The 18,125-nt window shown below is 33.7% G+C and overlaps 1 protein-coding gene across 2 annotated transcripts in view; it reads left to right on the plus strand.

The window, feature by feature from the left end:
* Positions 1–18,125, plus strand: part of ZNF385D (zinc finger protein 385D) — a 377,949-nt gene that overhangs the window by 53,770 nt on the left and 306,054 nt on the right. Inside the window, exon 1 of one of the 2 annotated variants that reach the window (XM_065753484.1) lies at positions 7,533–7,546. The exons of the other annotated variant lie outside the window; for it this stretch is intronic. The gene's annotated coding sequence lies outside the window, so the exon portion shown is untranslated. Of the gene's footprint in view, positions 1–7,532; positions 7,547–18,125 lie in introns of those variants that run through there. 2 annotated transcript variants of the gene reach the window in all.

Consider the following 18,125-nt stretch of genomic DNA (forward strand, 5'->3'; position numbering starts at 1 on the left):
TATTCTTTACCTCTGGATTGGAAATTCAGAAATAACACACCTGTTCAAAACTTTCTTCTGGAAATAAATATTAATGATTCTTCACCAAGATGTGAAATCATCTGTTGTGATTCAGTTTCATTTACTATACCCATTTCAAGATGTTCCTATTGTTTGCCTACTAAAACTACGTTAGTTTATCGCAAAACTCAGTTTTGTCATTCTCAGCACAAGGTAATCTTCCCAATTGCTCTCCTGACACATGTGTATGTAAGCAGTTTAAGAATGCTGCCACGTAGAATAATGGTATTTTGTGTGGCAGGAAGTTTGAGCTGTTGGCCAAAGAAAGGGGAAAAAATTTAGAGTCTACAGTATTCTTGCAAGCTGTTGCAGCTACATTACTATACTTACCCCAATCCTCGGATATACTCATACCACCTTGTTAAAATTTCTTTTGTCTTATTTTTTTGTGAACATAATACCAGTGTACAATTAATGTATGAATGGGCAAACATCTTCATGAGAACCACTGATGTTTATTTATCAGATTGACAAGATCTCCTTTTGTATTTTTTGTTTCCCTCTTTACAAGAGGAAAAAAAAACCTCTAAAATCCAAATACACCTTTCTTTTCTGTGTTTGCACAATTAGTTCTGGATCTCAGGGACTTCACAGATAATGTGGCCTTTTTAAAAAAAATCATTGATTCAAGTGAAGGTGTGTAAAATGGAATAATACTACAGATACTAATGTTTTTATCCAGTGTGAAGATAAAGTAACAGTTTGTGGTTCTAAGTAATGAGATTTCCAAAACCAATAGGTTGGGTCATATCCCTTTAGTATTAGGAAACTGAGCCACCTATGTTAACTCTTCTAATGCTATATTCAGTACTTTATATAAAGTATAATTATAATAATAAGTATTAAATTAAAATAATAAGTATTATTTTTCCTCTGAAAGCTCAAGGAAAACTTTATAAATATGTTGTGTATATCAATTATTTTGAAATCAGTGAAGAATGAGAGTATAGACACTGACACATTTTTCAATTTTGTTGTATTTGTGAATGGAAGAAGCAGAGACAAAGGGATGATTTTGTTTCACTGACTGGCTGTGATTACATGCAAGTAACATGGCTAATGGTGCTAGTAAGTGACTAATTAGAGCTTGACAGAGCATTACACAAGTAAATCTAAATATCATTAGTTTTCTTTTTTTTTTTAACAAGCAGAAATAGTGAAAAATTGGGTTCTTTGAAGAACAAGGAGATTTTGGAAGAGCAGCTTTGTATATTAGGGTAAAAAGCATTTATTTTTTTTTGAGTCTACATTAGTGAAATTCTTAAGAATTAGTTTGTGTAGAGACTTAAGAATTATTCACTGATTCTTCTCTTTTTCTTCATCTTGACTTTGTACATTCTTGAGGAAATGATGGTAAAACATCAGAGACTTTAATGTATGAACATCCATAAGGAAGCAAAAAACATATTTGCAAGTGCAAACAGACATTTAAATTAAGCTAGTTAAGAATGAAGAAAGATTCTACTAAATGCTAAACTTGTTATTTGATAGCACAATTAACCATCTTTCTGCTAGTCAATATACAAGCAAAGCCCGGAAACTGTTCAGAATACTGAGTAAGACTGGTAGTGTTTGGATGGATGGATGTATGGGATTGCTCAGATAGCTCATTCACTTTTTTGCCTTTTATTCAGTTATTTCTGTTCATGATTTACTGTGCTCAAACTTTTTTTTTTTAGTACCTATTACAAAATTGGGAGCTTGGAGATAAAAATCAATAGATCTTGAAGGTCATGGAACTCATAAACTTTAACCATCAAAAGTATTTTTGCTTAATGCTAAGGCTATTTTATCTATATATATAATTCAAGCATATTTATTAAAGTTAATTATTTTCTGTATGTTTTCATTAATTTTATTGAAAGACAACAGCAATCATATAAATATTCTCCTGAGAAAATAGCACTATTCAGCATTTTGGAACATAATACTTTCAAACTGAAAATCTTAATTAAATTTTGAAAGTTATATTCTTGAGGAAATCTTCAGATGAATTGCATGTTCACAGTGAAAAAGAAATTCTAGATTTAATATAGTGGTTTTAATTGCTTCAAATAAATGTTTTGGTACAAACAAACCCAGTAATATTAGCTTCTCGATAAGAATATAATAAAAAATGGGAAAGGAATATAAGGCTATATTAAATATTTTCATTGAATGCTTCTTATTTTGTTAACTTAATCTGACGAGAATTAATACTTCAGGCTTTTTAATTGGTATGTTTTAACTGTTTAAAGAAACATTTTGACAGGAGTTATACTCCTGTTCTTCATCATTCTTATTGGAAAGGTTTGTCTGCATTAAGCTTACTCAACTTTCCAATTAATATGTTGTTGCAAGTACTTTCTTGTTAATGGCCAAAATACCTATAATTACTGTATCTAGCAGTAAAATAAATGCTTTATGTATTTCATAAGCCTTTTTCAAAGTGGAGAGATTTATTGAAATGTACCAGTATCTTAAAGCAGGTTTGGAAGTATGTTTTATTCCACCTTAAATATACCTTATTTCCTATTTGGCCAACTACAGTCCTTTTTCTGTGGCAAGTCTTTCATAAAAAGACTGGGAGGAAAAGCATACTCATTGGAAACACCAAATGCATTTCAATTATGTTGATGTAAGTTAATTTGTGGGCAATTACATTGAAAGTCTGGCTTCAAGTATATAAAAAAATAATTCTGCCTTTGGTTATTGTTTTTCCCCTTCCTTTCACATTAAGAGTGTCTACAGCTTTAAAAGTTCTAAACAGGAGATAGGTCATCACCAGAAGAGGGATGTGACTTAGCATTTTTGTTTGTATATACTTGTAGATGTTCTAAATTTTTGAAACAGATCAGTTCAACTCAGTACTTGAATTTATATTTCAACAAATTTCCCTGTTCGGTTTCATGTCCTTTGCTATAGTTCAGACAATATACTACCTGTATAGAGTACTGCAGGCATTCTTTAGGTCAACATAGAGGAGTATAATTTTTATATACAGCTGTGGTGAAAGCATTTTCTGTTAAGATATAGGAAGAAGGTGAGAGTTCCTTGATGGGAAAAATCCTTGGGAAAAATAATAAAAAACACATTGCATGAAGAGAATGCCTCTTTTACAGTTAACAGCAACATTTTAAGTTGTTCTTGTTCTATTTCAACTTTGTTACCCTCAGTGTCAAAAATCCTTACAGCAGGATTCCATTAAAGTGACACAGTCCTTGAATACAAGAGTTGAGAGCAATTCTGCTTCCATATACTCTGGAAACAAGTGCTGTTTTTCCACATTCTGTTTTTGGTGCAATGCTAGGTGTATTGTCTACCTAAATGTAATTGGAAAGATAAGAAGGACAGTTTGAGTGAAAAATGTATATCTGTTGAGTGACTGAACATCAAGATAAAAGGCAAATAAATCTGTTTTTCAATTCTAGAAAATGAAAGCACCATACTAGTAGTATGGCAGGAACCATTTGTAACTACATATATATTCAAGATATAGTCCATGATACAATCTAGTTCTAGTTACCTTTGACAGAAGTATGCAGAAAGGAGGCTTAAGAGACCCTTAGCCGGACCAGAAATAGATGAAAACCTCTTGTACTATGATCTAAGGAATTCCTTCAACTATATTCATTGTTCAACAGAGAAGAACAAAGAACAAATGCTCTTTTGTAGCAGATACGGGGGGGAAGGCATAAATACCACAAAACAAAACTTATGTTTCTGACTATATTTTGTGCTGGTCATCTCAGATTGATTGTCTTTCAGACAGTACCAATAATTTAGCATGCTTGTTATGTATTTCTTTTTTCATCATTTCTAACATTTGTATCCTTTGCATGAAAACTGCAGATTAATCTTTTTTTTTCTCCCTATCTTGTAAGTAATTATTTCTATTCCTGCCTTATGGGAGCTTTATAATGGGGCTTTTCTCCACATTGTCAATTTAGTTTCAAATTTAATCTTGACCTCTTATGTGCTTTCTGTCACTTCCTGCTTGATATCATCTGCTTGTTTAATATTTATATTTTACATTCTATCATCTAGTTCTTAGTGAAACTTATGAACAACATTAGGCAGAGAACACATCCCAGCAGGGCCAGTTAAAACATCTTTCTCATTTGGACAAATCACTGGCAGTTATAACTTAGTCACTGTTTTCTCATAACATTAATGTTCATTCATAACATAGATACTTCATTTACATTTTTTTTCCAACTTATCTGGGGAAAACAATGGAAAACTCTATCAAAAAACTTTCTTAACACAGGGATTAGTGGCCAGAAGGCATTTTACAGCATCACAAGATGTGTTGAGGTTGTTTTAGCATGATGTTTTTTGACACTTTCTTGTCTGTTTCTCAATTTCTCAATACTTTTAGGTGTAAAAATCTGATTACTTGCTCCGCTATTTTTCAGCGCATTGAAATTAATCTTGACCATCTGTAATTCCTTAGTTTCTTCTTTTTTCCTGCACTCTCCTAACTGCTGTAGAATGTATTTGCATTTTGCTAGCTTATTTTCTTTAACTGTTCTAGATCTTCATTGCCAGCAGTGAACATTCTCAATGTTTCTACTTTAATAGTGTTACATGTGTTCATGACAAAGTCAAACAACATAATGAGTCCCAACATTCTTCCCCCCCCATCCTCTACTGTTAGTGGATGCAGTAACAAAGAATTTAAATGAAATCATAGTATTTCCTTTGTTAAAGGAATATAGGCAAGTTTTTATTGGAAGAAGAGCTCAGCCCCTGAAAATGCTGCTGTAGTCATACAGCAAGTGAAGAATTTTTTTTGTCTTCTAGTTCTCAAGTCAACATGCAAACACTAGGTTGTAATAGTGTTATGAGTCTTACTAATTCTATTTTCAATGGATAAACACAAGCTGAGACTGGTTGAAGCTTATTTGTGCATCCTAGGTGATAGCAATGTTTATCACTAAGGAGAACTCCTCAAAAATCTCTATTCCCTTTCAAACTCCTGCCTCATTTGTCAGTGCAGGGCTCTGCTGAAGGCCCTTCATAAGAATGTGGTAGCTTGGCTCAGCTCTACAGTTCTTTCTGAACACTGAGTCTATCAGGGCTTTGAACAAGTGATGGTAGCATTATAAACAGGCTACAGTGAGAATGTAGACTGATTTGTACACTTCTGTACTGCATAAATATCCTTTTTTTTTTGCAGGACAAAGCACGTTAGGTTATTCCTTTGTTTCCAATTAACTTTTCTATGCAAGTTAAGTCATTTAAAAAAAAAGCAAGTGAGCATGGTTTATTAACTGGGTCAATTCATTTGATATTTAGTATAAAAAGAGAAACAAAAGGAACTGAGAATTAAATACTCTTTTTATTAGCTGATATAAATATTAACCATAAATGTACACTTTTAATACTTCTGTTGGATTTGCAGGAGACAATTCTGTTTCTTGTAAGAAAAGGTGAGATACTAAACTTCTATTATTAGATCCAGTATGTTAAGTAAACTAAACAAAACACATGAATACAGAAATCAACTGTAGGGCAAGGCTGTAGACTAGCACGAGCCACAGCAGCAAATGTGTATTCTTTATTTCAAATATTATTAGTTGTCCATATCGATATTTTTTCTAAAACAGGTACACTAAACTGTTTGTGATAGACAGTAATGTGACAGCTAGAATGTTGTTTATGCCATTGAAAGTATCTTGTGAATCTCTAATTTTAGATAAAATAGGTCACAGAAAACTTCTTTATAAATAAGATTATATGAAACTATTCACTGTTAGACATTTTCATAACAATTATTTATATGTAGATTGTTTTAATTAAGAATTAGATATTTAAATCACTGTTATTTATCCTAAATGTCCAATTTCTTCTATTATATATAATCTTCTTGGTCCATTAATAGCACAAAATGGCAGCAGTAACAAAACCTTCCTTCCAATTCTATGTAGAAAAGTGGCATGCACGAGTGTGTGTATATGAGCAGTATCTGTTTTATATAAAGGTATGGGCATAAATTTTCATCCTGTTTGTATATTAAACCTTTTATCCTGAAAAAAATAAGAAAGACATCAGATACTCCACTGTTGGATGATCTTAATTGGTTTTGGGTTAAGAACTTAAAAATGCTACTAAATCATGCTTAGTAGTTCCCTGTACTTCATTTCTCTTCTGGAATCAGCATGAATTTTGATGTATATATTGCTTTGATTATAGTATATATATAAAGAGAGCATATAAGGCTACTTCCAGCTACTTGTATTAAAATGCAGACAATATTTTACCCACATAATTATAATAACAAATAGTAACAGATAATTCTTATCTGTGTGTGGAAATTCTTTTCCACAACTTTACAGGTGTGAACATTTTTCTGTGAGCTGCTCTTGTTGAAAGTATGACAGGACTGTACTCTGCTCACTGGGAAATCTCTATAAATTGAAGTGAAGGAAACTAGGAAATTGTGGTAAATTATAATCACTTTACAAGTAAGACTAGGGATGAAAAAGAAGCTTCTTTTTTTCTGATAGAGGTTCAACTAACTAGCCCTTAGAGAGACCAAGTTATTAACATGCTAATGACTTTTTTCTTATTATTCTAACCAAGTTTTAGCCAGCAAAAAAATTGTCAGCAGTTGATAATCAGAAGAGTTTTTGAATTACTAAGTGGAAAATTGAAGACAAATTGCTGTTTTACACTAGAGTGGGTCTTTGATTTAATGCTATATGCAATCACTGATTTTCCTAAAAAGATATTGAGTGTGATACACCACAGAAAATACTGTGCTAATATGAATGTTATACTCCTTTTCCAAACGTGTTTTCTGGCAAGATGATATAGTTGTATTTTGTGGATCATTCAGTATTACTTCAAATTTTCTCAAACAAAAAAAAAGCAATAAGAGGGGTGAACAATGCAACATGTATCTCAAATAACTGTCATTTTCAGTAGGACAAGAAGAAATTTGAGTAACGAACAAATCAACCAAACTCTTGGTTGCAGGACAACTCATGTCATGCTTGTATATGCATTATTTTCTTCTAAAGTGTAGTTGAATATACTCAAAATTTGTCATTTGTAATATGTACCCTCCATAATTAATTTTAGTTAATCTAAAAAGAATAACCTAGCATTACTTGGTGAATGATTGTGGGAATATCTTCCAAAAAGGCAGAAAAAGATCCCTTACTGTTTGGGATATTTAAGTCTGCAATACAAAAGCACAGGATGAAATATCTGTCCTTGAGACTTCCTGCTAGAATATGCTGTGTTCAGTACAATGCATAGAAGTTTTCTGAGTGCTAAGTGCGGATTTTGAAGAATTGTTGTTTACTGTGATATTGGATGCCTACAAAATTAGAACAACATGACTTGACTTATTTCAGATCTTTTTATCAGACCATTTAAAATATTTAAATCAATTTTCTTCTTGCTCTTTCAGAGCAATCTTATTGAAGAGTTCAATAAAGTTAAAGCAAATAAGTTGGTTTGCAATATGACACAAAGCCATACAGACTTCACCAAGGTTTGTGATTCTTATTCTCTTCTTATCTTCTCTTTTTATCTGTTTTTAATTTGTAAAGAATTTGAAAATCAAATCCAAACACTGAAGATGTGAACACATGGAAATCAAAGCTAAATGAATACTGGAGCCATGTAAACTCAACCATCCAAAGTTGGGACTTCTGCAGATAGTTGATGTTCACCAGTTCAGAAGCTTTCCTTGTTGACTTGGAGAAATCCATGTATCTAGTGAAATTTGACTGCCAAATTTTGGTTAAGAACTAAATTAACTTTTAGAGTGAGTTAATCATTATAAATGCACCCTGCACATGAGTACTTTTTTCTCACCTCTAACTCTACTTATTATAAAAAAAGCTTCATAATCAGAGCTGATAGATAAATTTAGAAAGATTTTTAACATAGAAAAGAGACAATCAATAATATGGGAAATGCTTACCTGCCACTGAATAGCAAGTCTTGCAGGGAGAAACTCTACAGAGTAGGAATGTCTAACAAGAAATCCTTCCACAGTGGTGGTCAGCCCTTAAATAGAGAGAGAGTGTCAGACTCCACCCCTTCTGGTCACACAGATGAATTCTCTTCACCTGTGCTCCCACAGCTGACTCAATGTTTGCCTCAAGTGATCAATCCATAATGGTTCAAGTTGTGATTCAACAGTTCCCATACACTACCTGTAAACTACAAAAGTTTGTCCCACACTGTTTTTGTCACAGTCCTCAGCTTTTCTAGAGAATGATACATGTTCTAAGAATGAAAATATTAGCTAATAAATTGGTTAAATGAAAGGATAAAGTAGTCTTCCAGCAATGCTTAGAACATATTATAGTAGTGATAAATGAATTCTAGATTATTTGAGTTAAGAGATACTGAATTGTTCTCTGATAGATATATTTGAATAAAGAGTCTTAATATAATCGCATTTATGATGTCAAAAATTTATGCTACAGTGTCCAAATATAATATTTTTTAAAGATCCATGTAAATACTGACATGAATAAGTATGTTTTCCTTCTGTAATGATGTGATGAAGTTTTTATGATAAAATAGCTCAGTTTATCTAGTTATTCTATTGCGATTGCTTTAAAAGAATTTGGAAAAATGCCCATGTAAGTTAGAACAAATATAAAAAAGCAGACCTTACTGATTATAAGCTTTTGTTTTGATTTTAGTTCTTAATTTAGGTAATATTTTGAAAATTTTATTCCTTTAGAAGAAGGAAAAAATAGTATAAACATTACAACAATACAATTAAAAGTTGATAAATAGCCTAAAAATGTTTTTTTTTAACTGAATAATAGCAGTCATAGCACTTGTTTAGCAATTTTTTTACTAAATTTCTTTTCAGAAAGAGGGGTTTTTACCTGTTGCTTAAGTTCTCTGTCTAGAATGTGATTCATAAAATTACAACGTTTAACCTCTATCTAAGCATATACTTCCGTGCTTTGGGCTTTTCTGGGGTTTATTGTTCTTCATGAATGCAAATCACTAGATGGAATGATCATGGTCTGAAATACTTATGATACTGAGCTCTATTTAATTCTCGAGTATTTGAAAATGGAGTAGTCTTCTAATGTTTTCCCTTTAAACAGCAAACAAAATACTGTTAAACTCCTATACAGGCTGCTGCTGGTTTTTTTGTTTGTTTGTTTTGTTTTGTTGTGGTTTTTATTTTATTTTTTTTTTTTGCTTCATATATTGTCAATAGGACGCTTCTGCATCTGGTAGGTTTGCCTTCAGAAAATCCACTGACCTTCTGATGTCTCTTCTGATGGCTGATGGTTGACAGTAGGAAGAGCATTAGCTGATTTGTGTCCTCCCCTAAACCCGTTACAACTTTGAGTTTGTTTAAAATGTGGGAAGTTGTTTTTGCTGCATAAGTGCAGGCTGTACATATTGTCTGAATTATGAACATATTCTTTTACAGAATAAAATTCAAAATGTGACTTAACATTGCATGGGCTAAAAACCGAAGAGGCTTTCATAGTTCTTTTTCATGTATATTTCAGTTAATGTGAGACAAGCTGAAATACTGTAGCTACTTTGATTATAAGAAGGTTTGGAAGAATTTCCGGTGGTTTTGTTTCAAAATTATCTTCCTCGAATGATCTGTCCTGCTCCAATTGCTGGAGGGAATGGTATGGTATATATTCCTGGAGTGAGATTAAGACACAAGCGGAGTCAAATGTTGTCCTATATTACAAATTCTAAGCAGTTAACAAATTTTGGGAAGATGGGGAAGGTAGCAATAGGAAAGAGAACTCTAGCAGGCATAGTTGCCACCATGAATCTGGTGGCATCCCATTGGTCTGCAGGTCACTCAGTGACATTTCATTGATCCCAATGGCTGCAAGTCAGTGGAAGAGCTCCACTTCTGAACTCTTTGGATTTTTATCCTCTTCATATGCTTACCTACTGTTTTGGTTATCAGGGCAAAGGCATGTCCACAGTTATGCAATTGCCATGTGGCAGTCTGTCAGGCTGTGTTCTGTTTCCATGGTGGTCATCATTCCTTTTCAGATGGCTCTCTGTTAGGTCAGCTTGTTCTGCCCTGAGAACTCAGTAGACAATAGCCAAAAACTGGTTCTTTCTGGTTGCTCAAACACACGAGTAACTGTTAATCACAAAAGTTTGTCAAGAAAGATGTGTTGAACAGGTGCTGCTGAACAAACTTCAAGACAAGAATGTTCTGTACAAGTCTCTTACACAACCCTATTGGTAACTCTTTCAAAAAACCTCAACAATATTATGTATTTGTTAAATATATGCATATGTTGAATATGTATAGTTTATATAAGCATGAATACACGATTCAAATGAAACTTTCCTGTCATTTTTGAGCTTATTGCATAAAAGGATTGCTGTTATTTGTCAGGACAGAAATAAAATACTGTAGTTAGAAACTAGACTGCATTGCAAGGGGAAAACCAGACCTTCTCATTACATATTCTGTGTGAAGAGTTTGCAACTGTAAGAGACAAGTGATTATTATTTCTTTTTTCTTTAATAAAATAAAATAACTGCAAAAAGTTTGGTACAGTTAGAAATAACCAGTTTGAAGGACCAGTGCCTTGGATTGTGTGTGAATTCTCATTGCAATAGAAGATTTAGAATTTGCTGAAGCAGCAGGAGAGCGGTAATGTGAAATGAGGTTCAGTCAATGAAGAGTGATAAGTGCAGTGATCAATAATCAAGTGATTTGTGAACAGCAGCTGATGGCAGTGAGTGAGTGTTGGTTCCAGATGTGTACTGTAGGAGCATGCTGAAGTGGATAACACTGCTATATTGCAAGGTAAGCCATTCACATTTGCTTCCCAACAGTGAGGGTTGATTACAAATGACATTATTGGGTCTGATTTAAATAATGACAAGTAAAATAATGATGATTTTGTCTAAATGAGAGAGATGAGAGGTAGGATGGGGTAATCTCTTGTGTGCAGTGGCTTAAGGGAAGGTCACTTTTCATTTTTTTGTTTTTCTTTTTTTATGACATTGCTTATGATCAGTGTTTACTTTTCCTATGCGTCTGTGACAAACAAAATAAGAATGTGACAGATTTCAAATGGACTGCCACTAAACTGAGCTACAAATAAATGAATATGAATAGAGAAATGTGTGGGTTGTTTTGTCTTAGTTACCATAATTTGGCCTTTTTTTCTTATATTAAATATCTTTTTTCAGGGAAGAAACAAACATTACAATATCAAAAATTAGAATAGAAATAATAATTTGACATGAGGTGTAATTTTTTTTTAAATTATTATTATTATTATTTTCATTCTACCCTACATGCTTTTTTTGGAGACACACACACAAAAGAAGACAGCATCTCAGTCAGAAATCCATTAAATTATTAGTAAATATATTGCAGCCTTGAGTCATACAATTAAAACTGGAGTTTTAACTATTGTAATGTGCCTGCTTTTTTGTTATATTTCCCTTTTCTGATGAGAACGCAATCCTTCAAACCTTTCGTTATATAAGTTCTTGTTCATGTAGGTAATCCTGTGAAAATTCCCTGAGACTGCTACTATGAATAGTTTAGTAGTACAGATCTAAATTAATAAAAGAGAACTCATTTCTATTCTTCTAGAGTAAAGGTATATCAAACACTAAATTTGTTTTAAGTGTTCTTTATCCAGTGCTGTAAAAAGTACAATAAATTTTAAAAGTGACAGATTCTATAATGCATAGCAAGAACAGCAGAAATTCATGAGGAATGCTGAGATGCTGAAATTACTGTATGAATTCTTAGGTAGGTGGAAAACAGTTATCTGATTCTACTTCTCTTGAAGAATTTTTATACCAGCTGTTCCAATGCCTTCAGGTGCCCTGACTTGCACCTATACAGAAATATGTTTATCTTGCTGTTTTTTAATGAAACAAGCACCATATTGCAAAGTTCTGTTATTGGCTAAGGTTCAGTGATATTTACCACTTCTCTTAAAAAGCTAATTTAAATTGAAATCTTGTACATATATCCAGAGAGATGCCATTTTTAGATTACAACTTTAATTGGAGAGGATAATTTTTAAATAAAATGCCATAAGATATTGAGACAATATTTTGTAAAGACTTCTAATCCTTCATAATAAACTGATATTTGAAAATGAGTTAATTCTGGAAATTTCATATATATCTTATCCAGTAGTCTTAAATTACCTCCTATGCAAAAGAATATTTTAGTGTAAATTTGAACTACTATTTGAGGAAAAAAAAAAATTGAGTGAGTCTGAGGGATTTTATAAAATTGTCCTGAGGCTTAATATAATTTATAAACTGCTTCATCTGAATCAGCATGGCTGAAGGGAGAAAAGTGGTAATTCTTATAGAGCTTTAAATTTTGCCGTTCATGACTTCTCAGATGTTTTCAACTGCCTCAGCACACCCAGACAGGTCAAGAGAGATTGCAGATGGCCAGCAGAGCTAGACAAGATGGAAATATTTTACAAACTCAGCAGTAGTAGTTTTTGCAGATTACAGCGGCTGAGCAAAGTGCTCAGGCTTCCCAAGAGCAGCAGTTTGGGTCTGCTGTGAGCATCTGCTGCTGATTGCAATAGGAGATATATTGCTGTGAAGGTCTTCCAGAGAAGGCTGGAAAACATCGTCTATCTCATTTTGTACCTGTGTATGTGTGCTTATGCCCATAATACTCACAGTTCATTTTATGAAATATGTTTTTTAGGAAAAAAATGTATCTTCCAGTTGTGTTGAGGTGTTTTACAGGTATGCAATGATGCCTTTTAATTACTAGCATTTCAGAATGTGAGAAATGTAAATGTTTTAAAAAATTAAATCCTGAAACTGGAAAATATTTCCTGTTTTACACTTCTATTTTACCAATAATAAGGCACTATCTTTAATTAATGTGCTCAATAAGCTCCGGCACTTCTCTGGTAATGGTCTACATTTTGGAAGATACTGCAGAATATCTTATAAAATCAGCAATATCATACAGGATTTTTACAAGCTGCATATCTGAAGCCCCGTGCTGGTCTTGTGTATTTGTAGTGGATGACTTTAGCTGCTTCTGTAGAGCACTCTGTTAGGGAAATATAAAAAAGACCATTTTGTTCCACTTTGTGTTCAGATTTGTTCCCAGTACAAAACAAAGTTAATCTAGTTTGCTATATGTCTATCTTTGTCTTTAGTATTGATGAAGATCTTCAGGTAGAAGTGTAATTGTCATGAAAGAACAGTATACTAGTCAAGAATACTTTAAAGAAGACATTAGTTTTCAAGGCACTAGGAAAAGAATATGTTTTCTAGGGTATAGCCTATATTTTATACTTCTCAACTGAACTGCACAGAATGTGCCCCAAAACCAAATCTCATGAGTTGAAATTCTGCCCCTTTTGCCATGAATGCTGTACTAAATGTGTCCTTTTTGTTAAAGATAATGAAGTCCAAAGACACGAGGATACCATAAATTACAGTAATTTCCAGTTGTGCTTGCAAGACCATTTGCTAACCTTTGTAAACAAAGCAGATGTTCACCTTGATATGTTTGCATAGCTTGGAAAATAATCGGATCTCCATTAATCACAATATTAAATGGTCCAGTGGGTGTAGTGAAGCTATAAAACTTAAAAATGGCAAGAATCCTTGCATTAGTACCAGAGCTTGATAACATACAGATAAGCTGGAAAATGAATTAATTTTATGAAAGTATAAATGATAATTTTCAAATATAAGCCCAAACTCCTTATCATTCATTAACATTGCTATTTGTAAAAGTGCAATTGCAGAGAGACAAAATTTACCGTATTGTTTGATCTAGAGAACAAAGGGTAATTGACTAAAGTATTAAAACTTCTGTCTTGACTTTCTATGATCCTTTTTGTTTTGAAGGACTCTTGTTTATAACCCATCTGCAAAGATTTCACTCAAACAAGAGTATAACAAGAAAGCGGTGACGTAAATGTCTAACTTTTGACTGTTTTTATTTAGGATGAACATTCAGGTTTCCTAGGGCCTGAAAAAGTATGAGCGTTCTAACTATAGAAACAGGAATCTGGCATTTTTGAGAAGTTATCCTGCAAAATAAAAAAATAAATCTAAAGTTCTGTATTGTTTTGTTTTGATAAGCAATTACAAATCATGAACTTCCAACGTTGCTCTGAAGTGATTTGCTAACTGTGCTCAGTCAGCTGTACATATACTCTCTTTCTGCTGAGATAAAAATATTTGGCATTTAGGTACAAGAAAAATTAAACAACTTTAAAGTGGCATATTTATTATATTTATTACAGTATGTAGTCCATCAATGTATTCTGTATAATTTCACATCAGGAAATTTATCCAGCAAGACCAAAAGGAGTTATTTTTACAAATATTTATGGAATTAATAATAATCTCAATAGCTACAAATTTTCTGTAGACAAAGGTATGCTGTACGTACATTGATTTTTACATCTGTCTCTGGACTCTACTAAACAATGTGTTGTTCAGATTTAATAACCTGAAAAATTAGCATTCTTTTCCCCTGAAATCTAAAATTTATACCCACTACTAATCTTATCAGAAATCTAGACAAAAATAATGTTTTGTCCAGTAAAGACAGTTTGAGTTGCAATTGGAGCCTTCTGTCCTTTCTTTTTGAATCTGGCCAACTTAGACTGCTGTTTGACATGAGTGTGAAGCTGCAGGTGGAATTCCTTAATGTGGGAATTCAGAACATGGGAAAAATAACAAGCAACAGTGCATGGCAACAACAAGTTTTCCTTGTAGGAAGAGCCCTTGGTAACTTTTCTGGATATGTCTTTTGATATTTTAATTTCTGCCTTCCACATAGAATCTTGCACATGAGCTCGCACTGAAGGAGGGGAAGGAAAGGTAATGAATGCAGCTTCCTTTACCTGCTTTGGAAGAGACTCCTCCCTGCAGTGCCTGGGTTCCAGGAGCATCACTGGGCCAGTCTTCATTTGTCCTCATTTTAGACACAAGTCTTTTTCAGTAATGATCATTGTGGAAACAGAGGCTTGAATAAAAACCAAATGAGAAAGTTTAATGGCTTGGCTCCGGCTATAGAGATGTAAGTAAGTCACCACAGTAGCACTTCTCAGCTTTTTAGAAGCTGATGTTTGCAAATTAATTACTTGGCCTTTAAATAGTTCCAAACCACCCAAAGTGCTCCATTATGTTAGCACAGGCTTGAGAAATAGATATGTATTACTAGCTAATTGAATAACATATGGTGTTGATTAGTGCTTAGCTCTTTTTATAGAACTCAATTAAAAAAATGACTGCAGTATATTTTGAGACTATGAGATGTCTGTTGGTTGTTTCTGGCATGAGGGAACTGCTGAACCAAGAAATGAAGTTGTTTTGTTTATTTATTTATTTTTTTTGATTAGTTCATGTGTGAGTTCCTTTTGGCACTCACAGTGTGCATGGCTGTGACCAGAGATAGGCTACAGTCGGTTAATTTGCTGCAGTATTGAAATGCAGCCTTTCCTGAAAGATTTAAGTGCTCTGCTGACAAAACAGAACAAAAGCTTAGGCTTTTATTTTCTGTGCTATTGCTCAAGATGCTTCAGATGGATAAAAATCTGGTCTTCCAGGATCCAGCTTGCAGAGGTGCATTTCTTAGGAGAAGTCCCATGACATAGACATTAAATATAAAGCTCTCCAAGCCTAAAATAAACTGTCTTCTTCCATTTCATCTTCCCTTCCTGCTATAAGTAATAAACATGCAGGTGAAAACTGCTTTTATTTATTTTACTGATGCAATTCTTGCCCAAGTGTTTCTTTACATCTTAAACTTTACAAGAATCACCTGAGATGATGATGATCATGATTTTCTTATTATTCACATAGATCACTGAAGTCATGTAACAGTGGTATTGGTTGGACTGGGAGGAGCAGTAAGGAGAAATAAAAAAAGGGAAATATAAGGTTTTTCTCTTTCTGATGCATTTTTTTTCATTTTTTTAAATCTTCAGCTACCTCCTATGCTTTATTTTGTGCAAACATTCAAAGAGAAAATTTGGCGAATAGTGGCTTGAAAGTGATGAAAATGATGAGAGACGGAGAGTAATGAGAAATACTAATTTCTGTCCCCAGTTTTATCACTTTCTGACAATTTAGATTTTTTGTGTGTGACCCAACAAACTCCTCCTCTTTTTCTCGAAGGTGGTGGTTGTTCTTGCAGACTTAAAAGTCTTCCAGGGATGTTGACCAATAATGTAAAATTACTTGATGCATATTTTCCTCGCTTTCACTTCATCTCGTTGCATCTATACTATTGGTATTTGTCTATCTGAAAGACTCAGAACAAAGGAGGTTCTGAAAAATCAACCAGTTATTTTAGAAAAGACATTCCAATCCTAAAGAGTTCCCATTCCCCAGCAGCTCTTTCACTGAAATGACATTCATTCATCCACCCAGAGTAAACAGATGAGTCCTGCAGCATATTCTGAAGGTTACTTGGGTCATCTGGGAGGGAGCTGTGTTTCAGATGAGCTGTGCTTTCACCATGCATGCTCTTTCACCTTTTTCTCATTGTTTGTCCTTTTGTTTGTAACTAACACAGCAGAAATACATAATATAATATGGACCATGACCTAAATCACTCTGGGCCCTAAAAACTAGGAGCAGATGCAGCTCTGATCTAAAAATCAGATAACTGCAGTGTCAGGACCACATCATTCAGTGACAGAAGGGTGCAAGAAGCAAAAGCTATTTTATTTTTGTGTTCCTGAGACAATACATTCATTTTAAGCTTCTCTCAATAACAAAATTCTAGGGTAAATTTAAACATTTTGCTCAGTGAGCTCAACCTAGAGGATGTAAAAAAATTAACTGCCACTGTCCTCTTGATACAGGAGCCTTAGGCACCCAAAGCAGCCAGGAATTTTTGAGTAACAATTGAGAGTGCAACTGATGGAACAAGTTTTAAGAAGGATCCTATTGCGTATACTGACTTGTCATGTGATAGAGATTCTTAAAATCTGAAAATTTGTGTGACACTATTTGACACAAAGGTGATCCTGCTACCATGACTGCCATCAATCAGTAGCATCCTATCCTCTGAAAGACCTTGGATCATGTTTGTGGTGTTTGAAAAGATGTGAAGATTCCAGTTATTTCTGGGAGGAAGGGAGGTGAGTGTTCTGTAGCATGCTGGTGACATTCCCCAAAGACTCGAAAACTGGCAAAGCAATAATTAGAAAGTGATCTCTCTCTCTCTCTTCCCTAAGGTTTCTTTGAAAGTAGATTGTTTCTGCTATTCTTGGTTGATAATCTTTGGCTGGGGTCACGGTGTCTCTCAAAATGCAGAGAGGAATCAGATGAATGTGTAAATGGTACAAAGGTTAGAACCATATGTCTTCTGGTATGTCCAAGACCTTGGCAAATACAACTAATGCATTTAATTAGAGGAAGCTTTACATAGACTATTTTCCTGAGAATCAGTAGTACAGCCAAAAAAAAAAAAAAGGTTCAGGTAGCTTTTGTTTTCATGTTATCAAACTCTGACAAGAAGTGTTTGAGCCTGTTCCCAATGGCAGTTTGGCTAGACTATCCATGTTTTCTTATTACCTGCAGAAGTTCAGTCCTTTCAAAAATCTGAGGAGGCTTTTGTGACAGCTTCTGGGAAGAAACCAGGAAGAGATTTTTTACTGTGTATCATCTCATTAATCAATAGCAAGTGGTCAGTGTTAGGTAAAACTGACTTACCAGCAGTCTCCTAGTAACATTTTTATTCTGAGATCCATATTCTCTGTTAGTCCCTTAATAGTCAAGTACGTTGGGTTCATTTATTTACACAGTCATAGTGATAAGGTGGTTCAGAAAACAATCATTTTTAATACAAGGGGGTAAAGTTTTCCTTCCATATCTATGAGTAGCAAGTGTGATTTTGTATTACAGTTAAGAAGGTAAGGATAGCTTAATGGAAAGGCTATAATTTCTAATCCCTTACATTTAAGCACATACTGTAAATCTCCAGGCAGTAGCTATGTTAGTGAAGCTAATAAACATCACACAATGTAGTTGTGTTTGTTTTCCATAAGGGACAGTTTTCTACTTCACAAAGCTATAATGTCATGCAAAGTTCATTTTACTGGTAAGCATCATTGAGC

Source organism: Cyrtonyx montezumae, unplaced genomic scaffold (genome assembly GCF_038088225.1).
Source record: "Cyrtonyx montezumae isolate F1298 unplaced genomic scaffold, pur_monq_1.0 scaffold_8, whole genome shotgun sequence".
NCBI classification, from domain to species: Eukaryota; Metazoa; Chordata; class Aves; order Galliformes; family Odontophoridae; genus Cyrtonyx; species Cyrtonyx montezumae.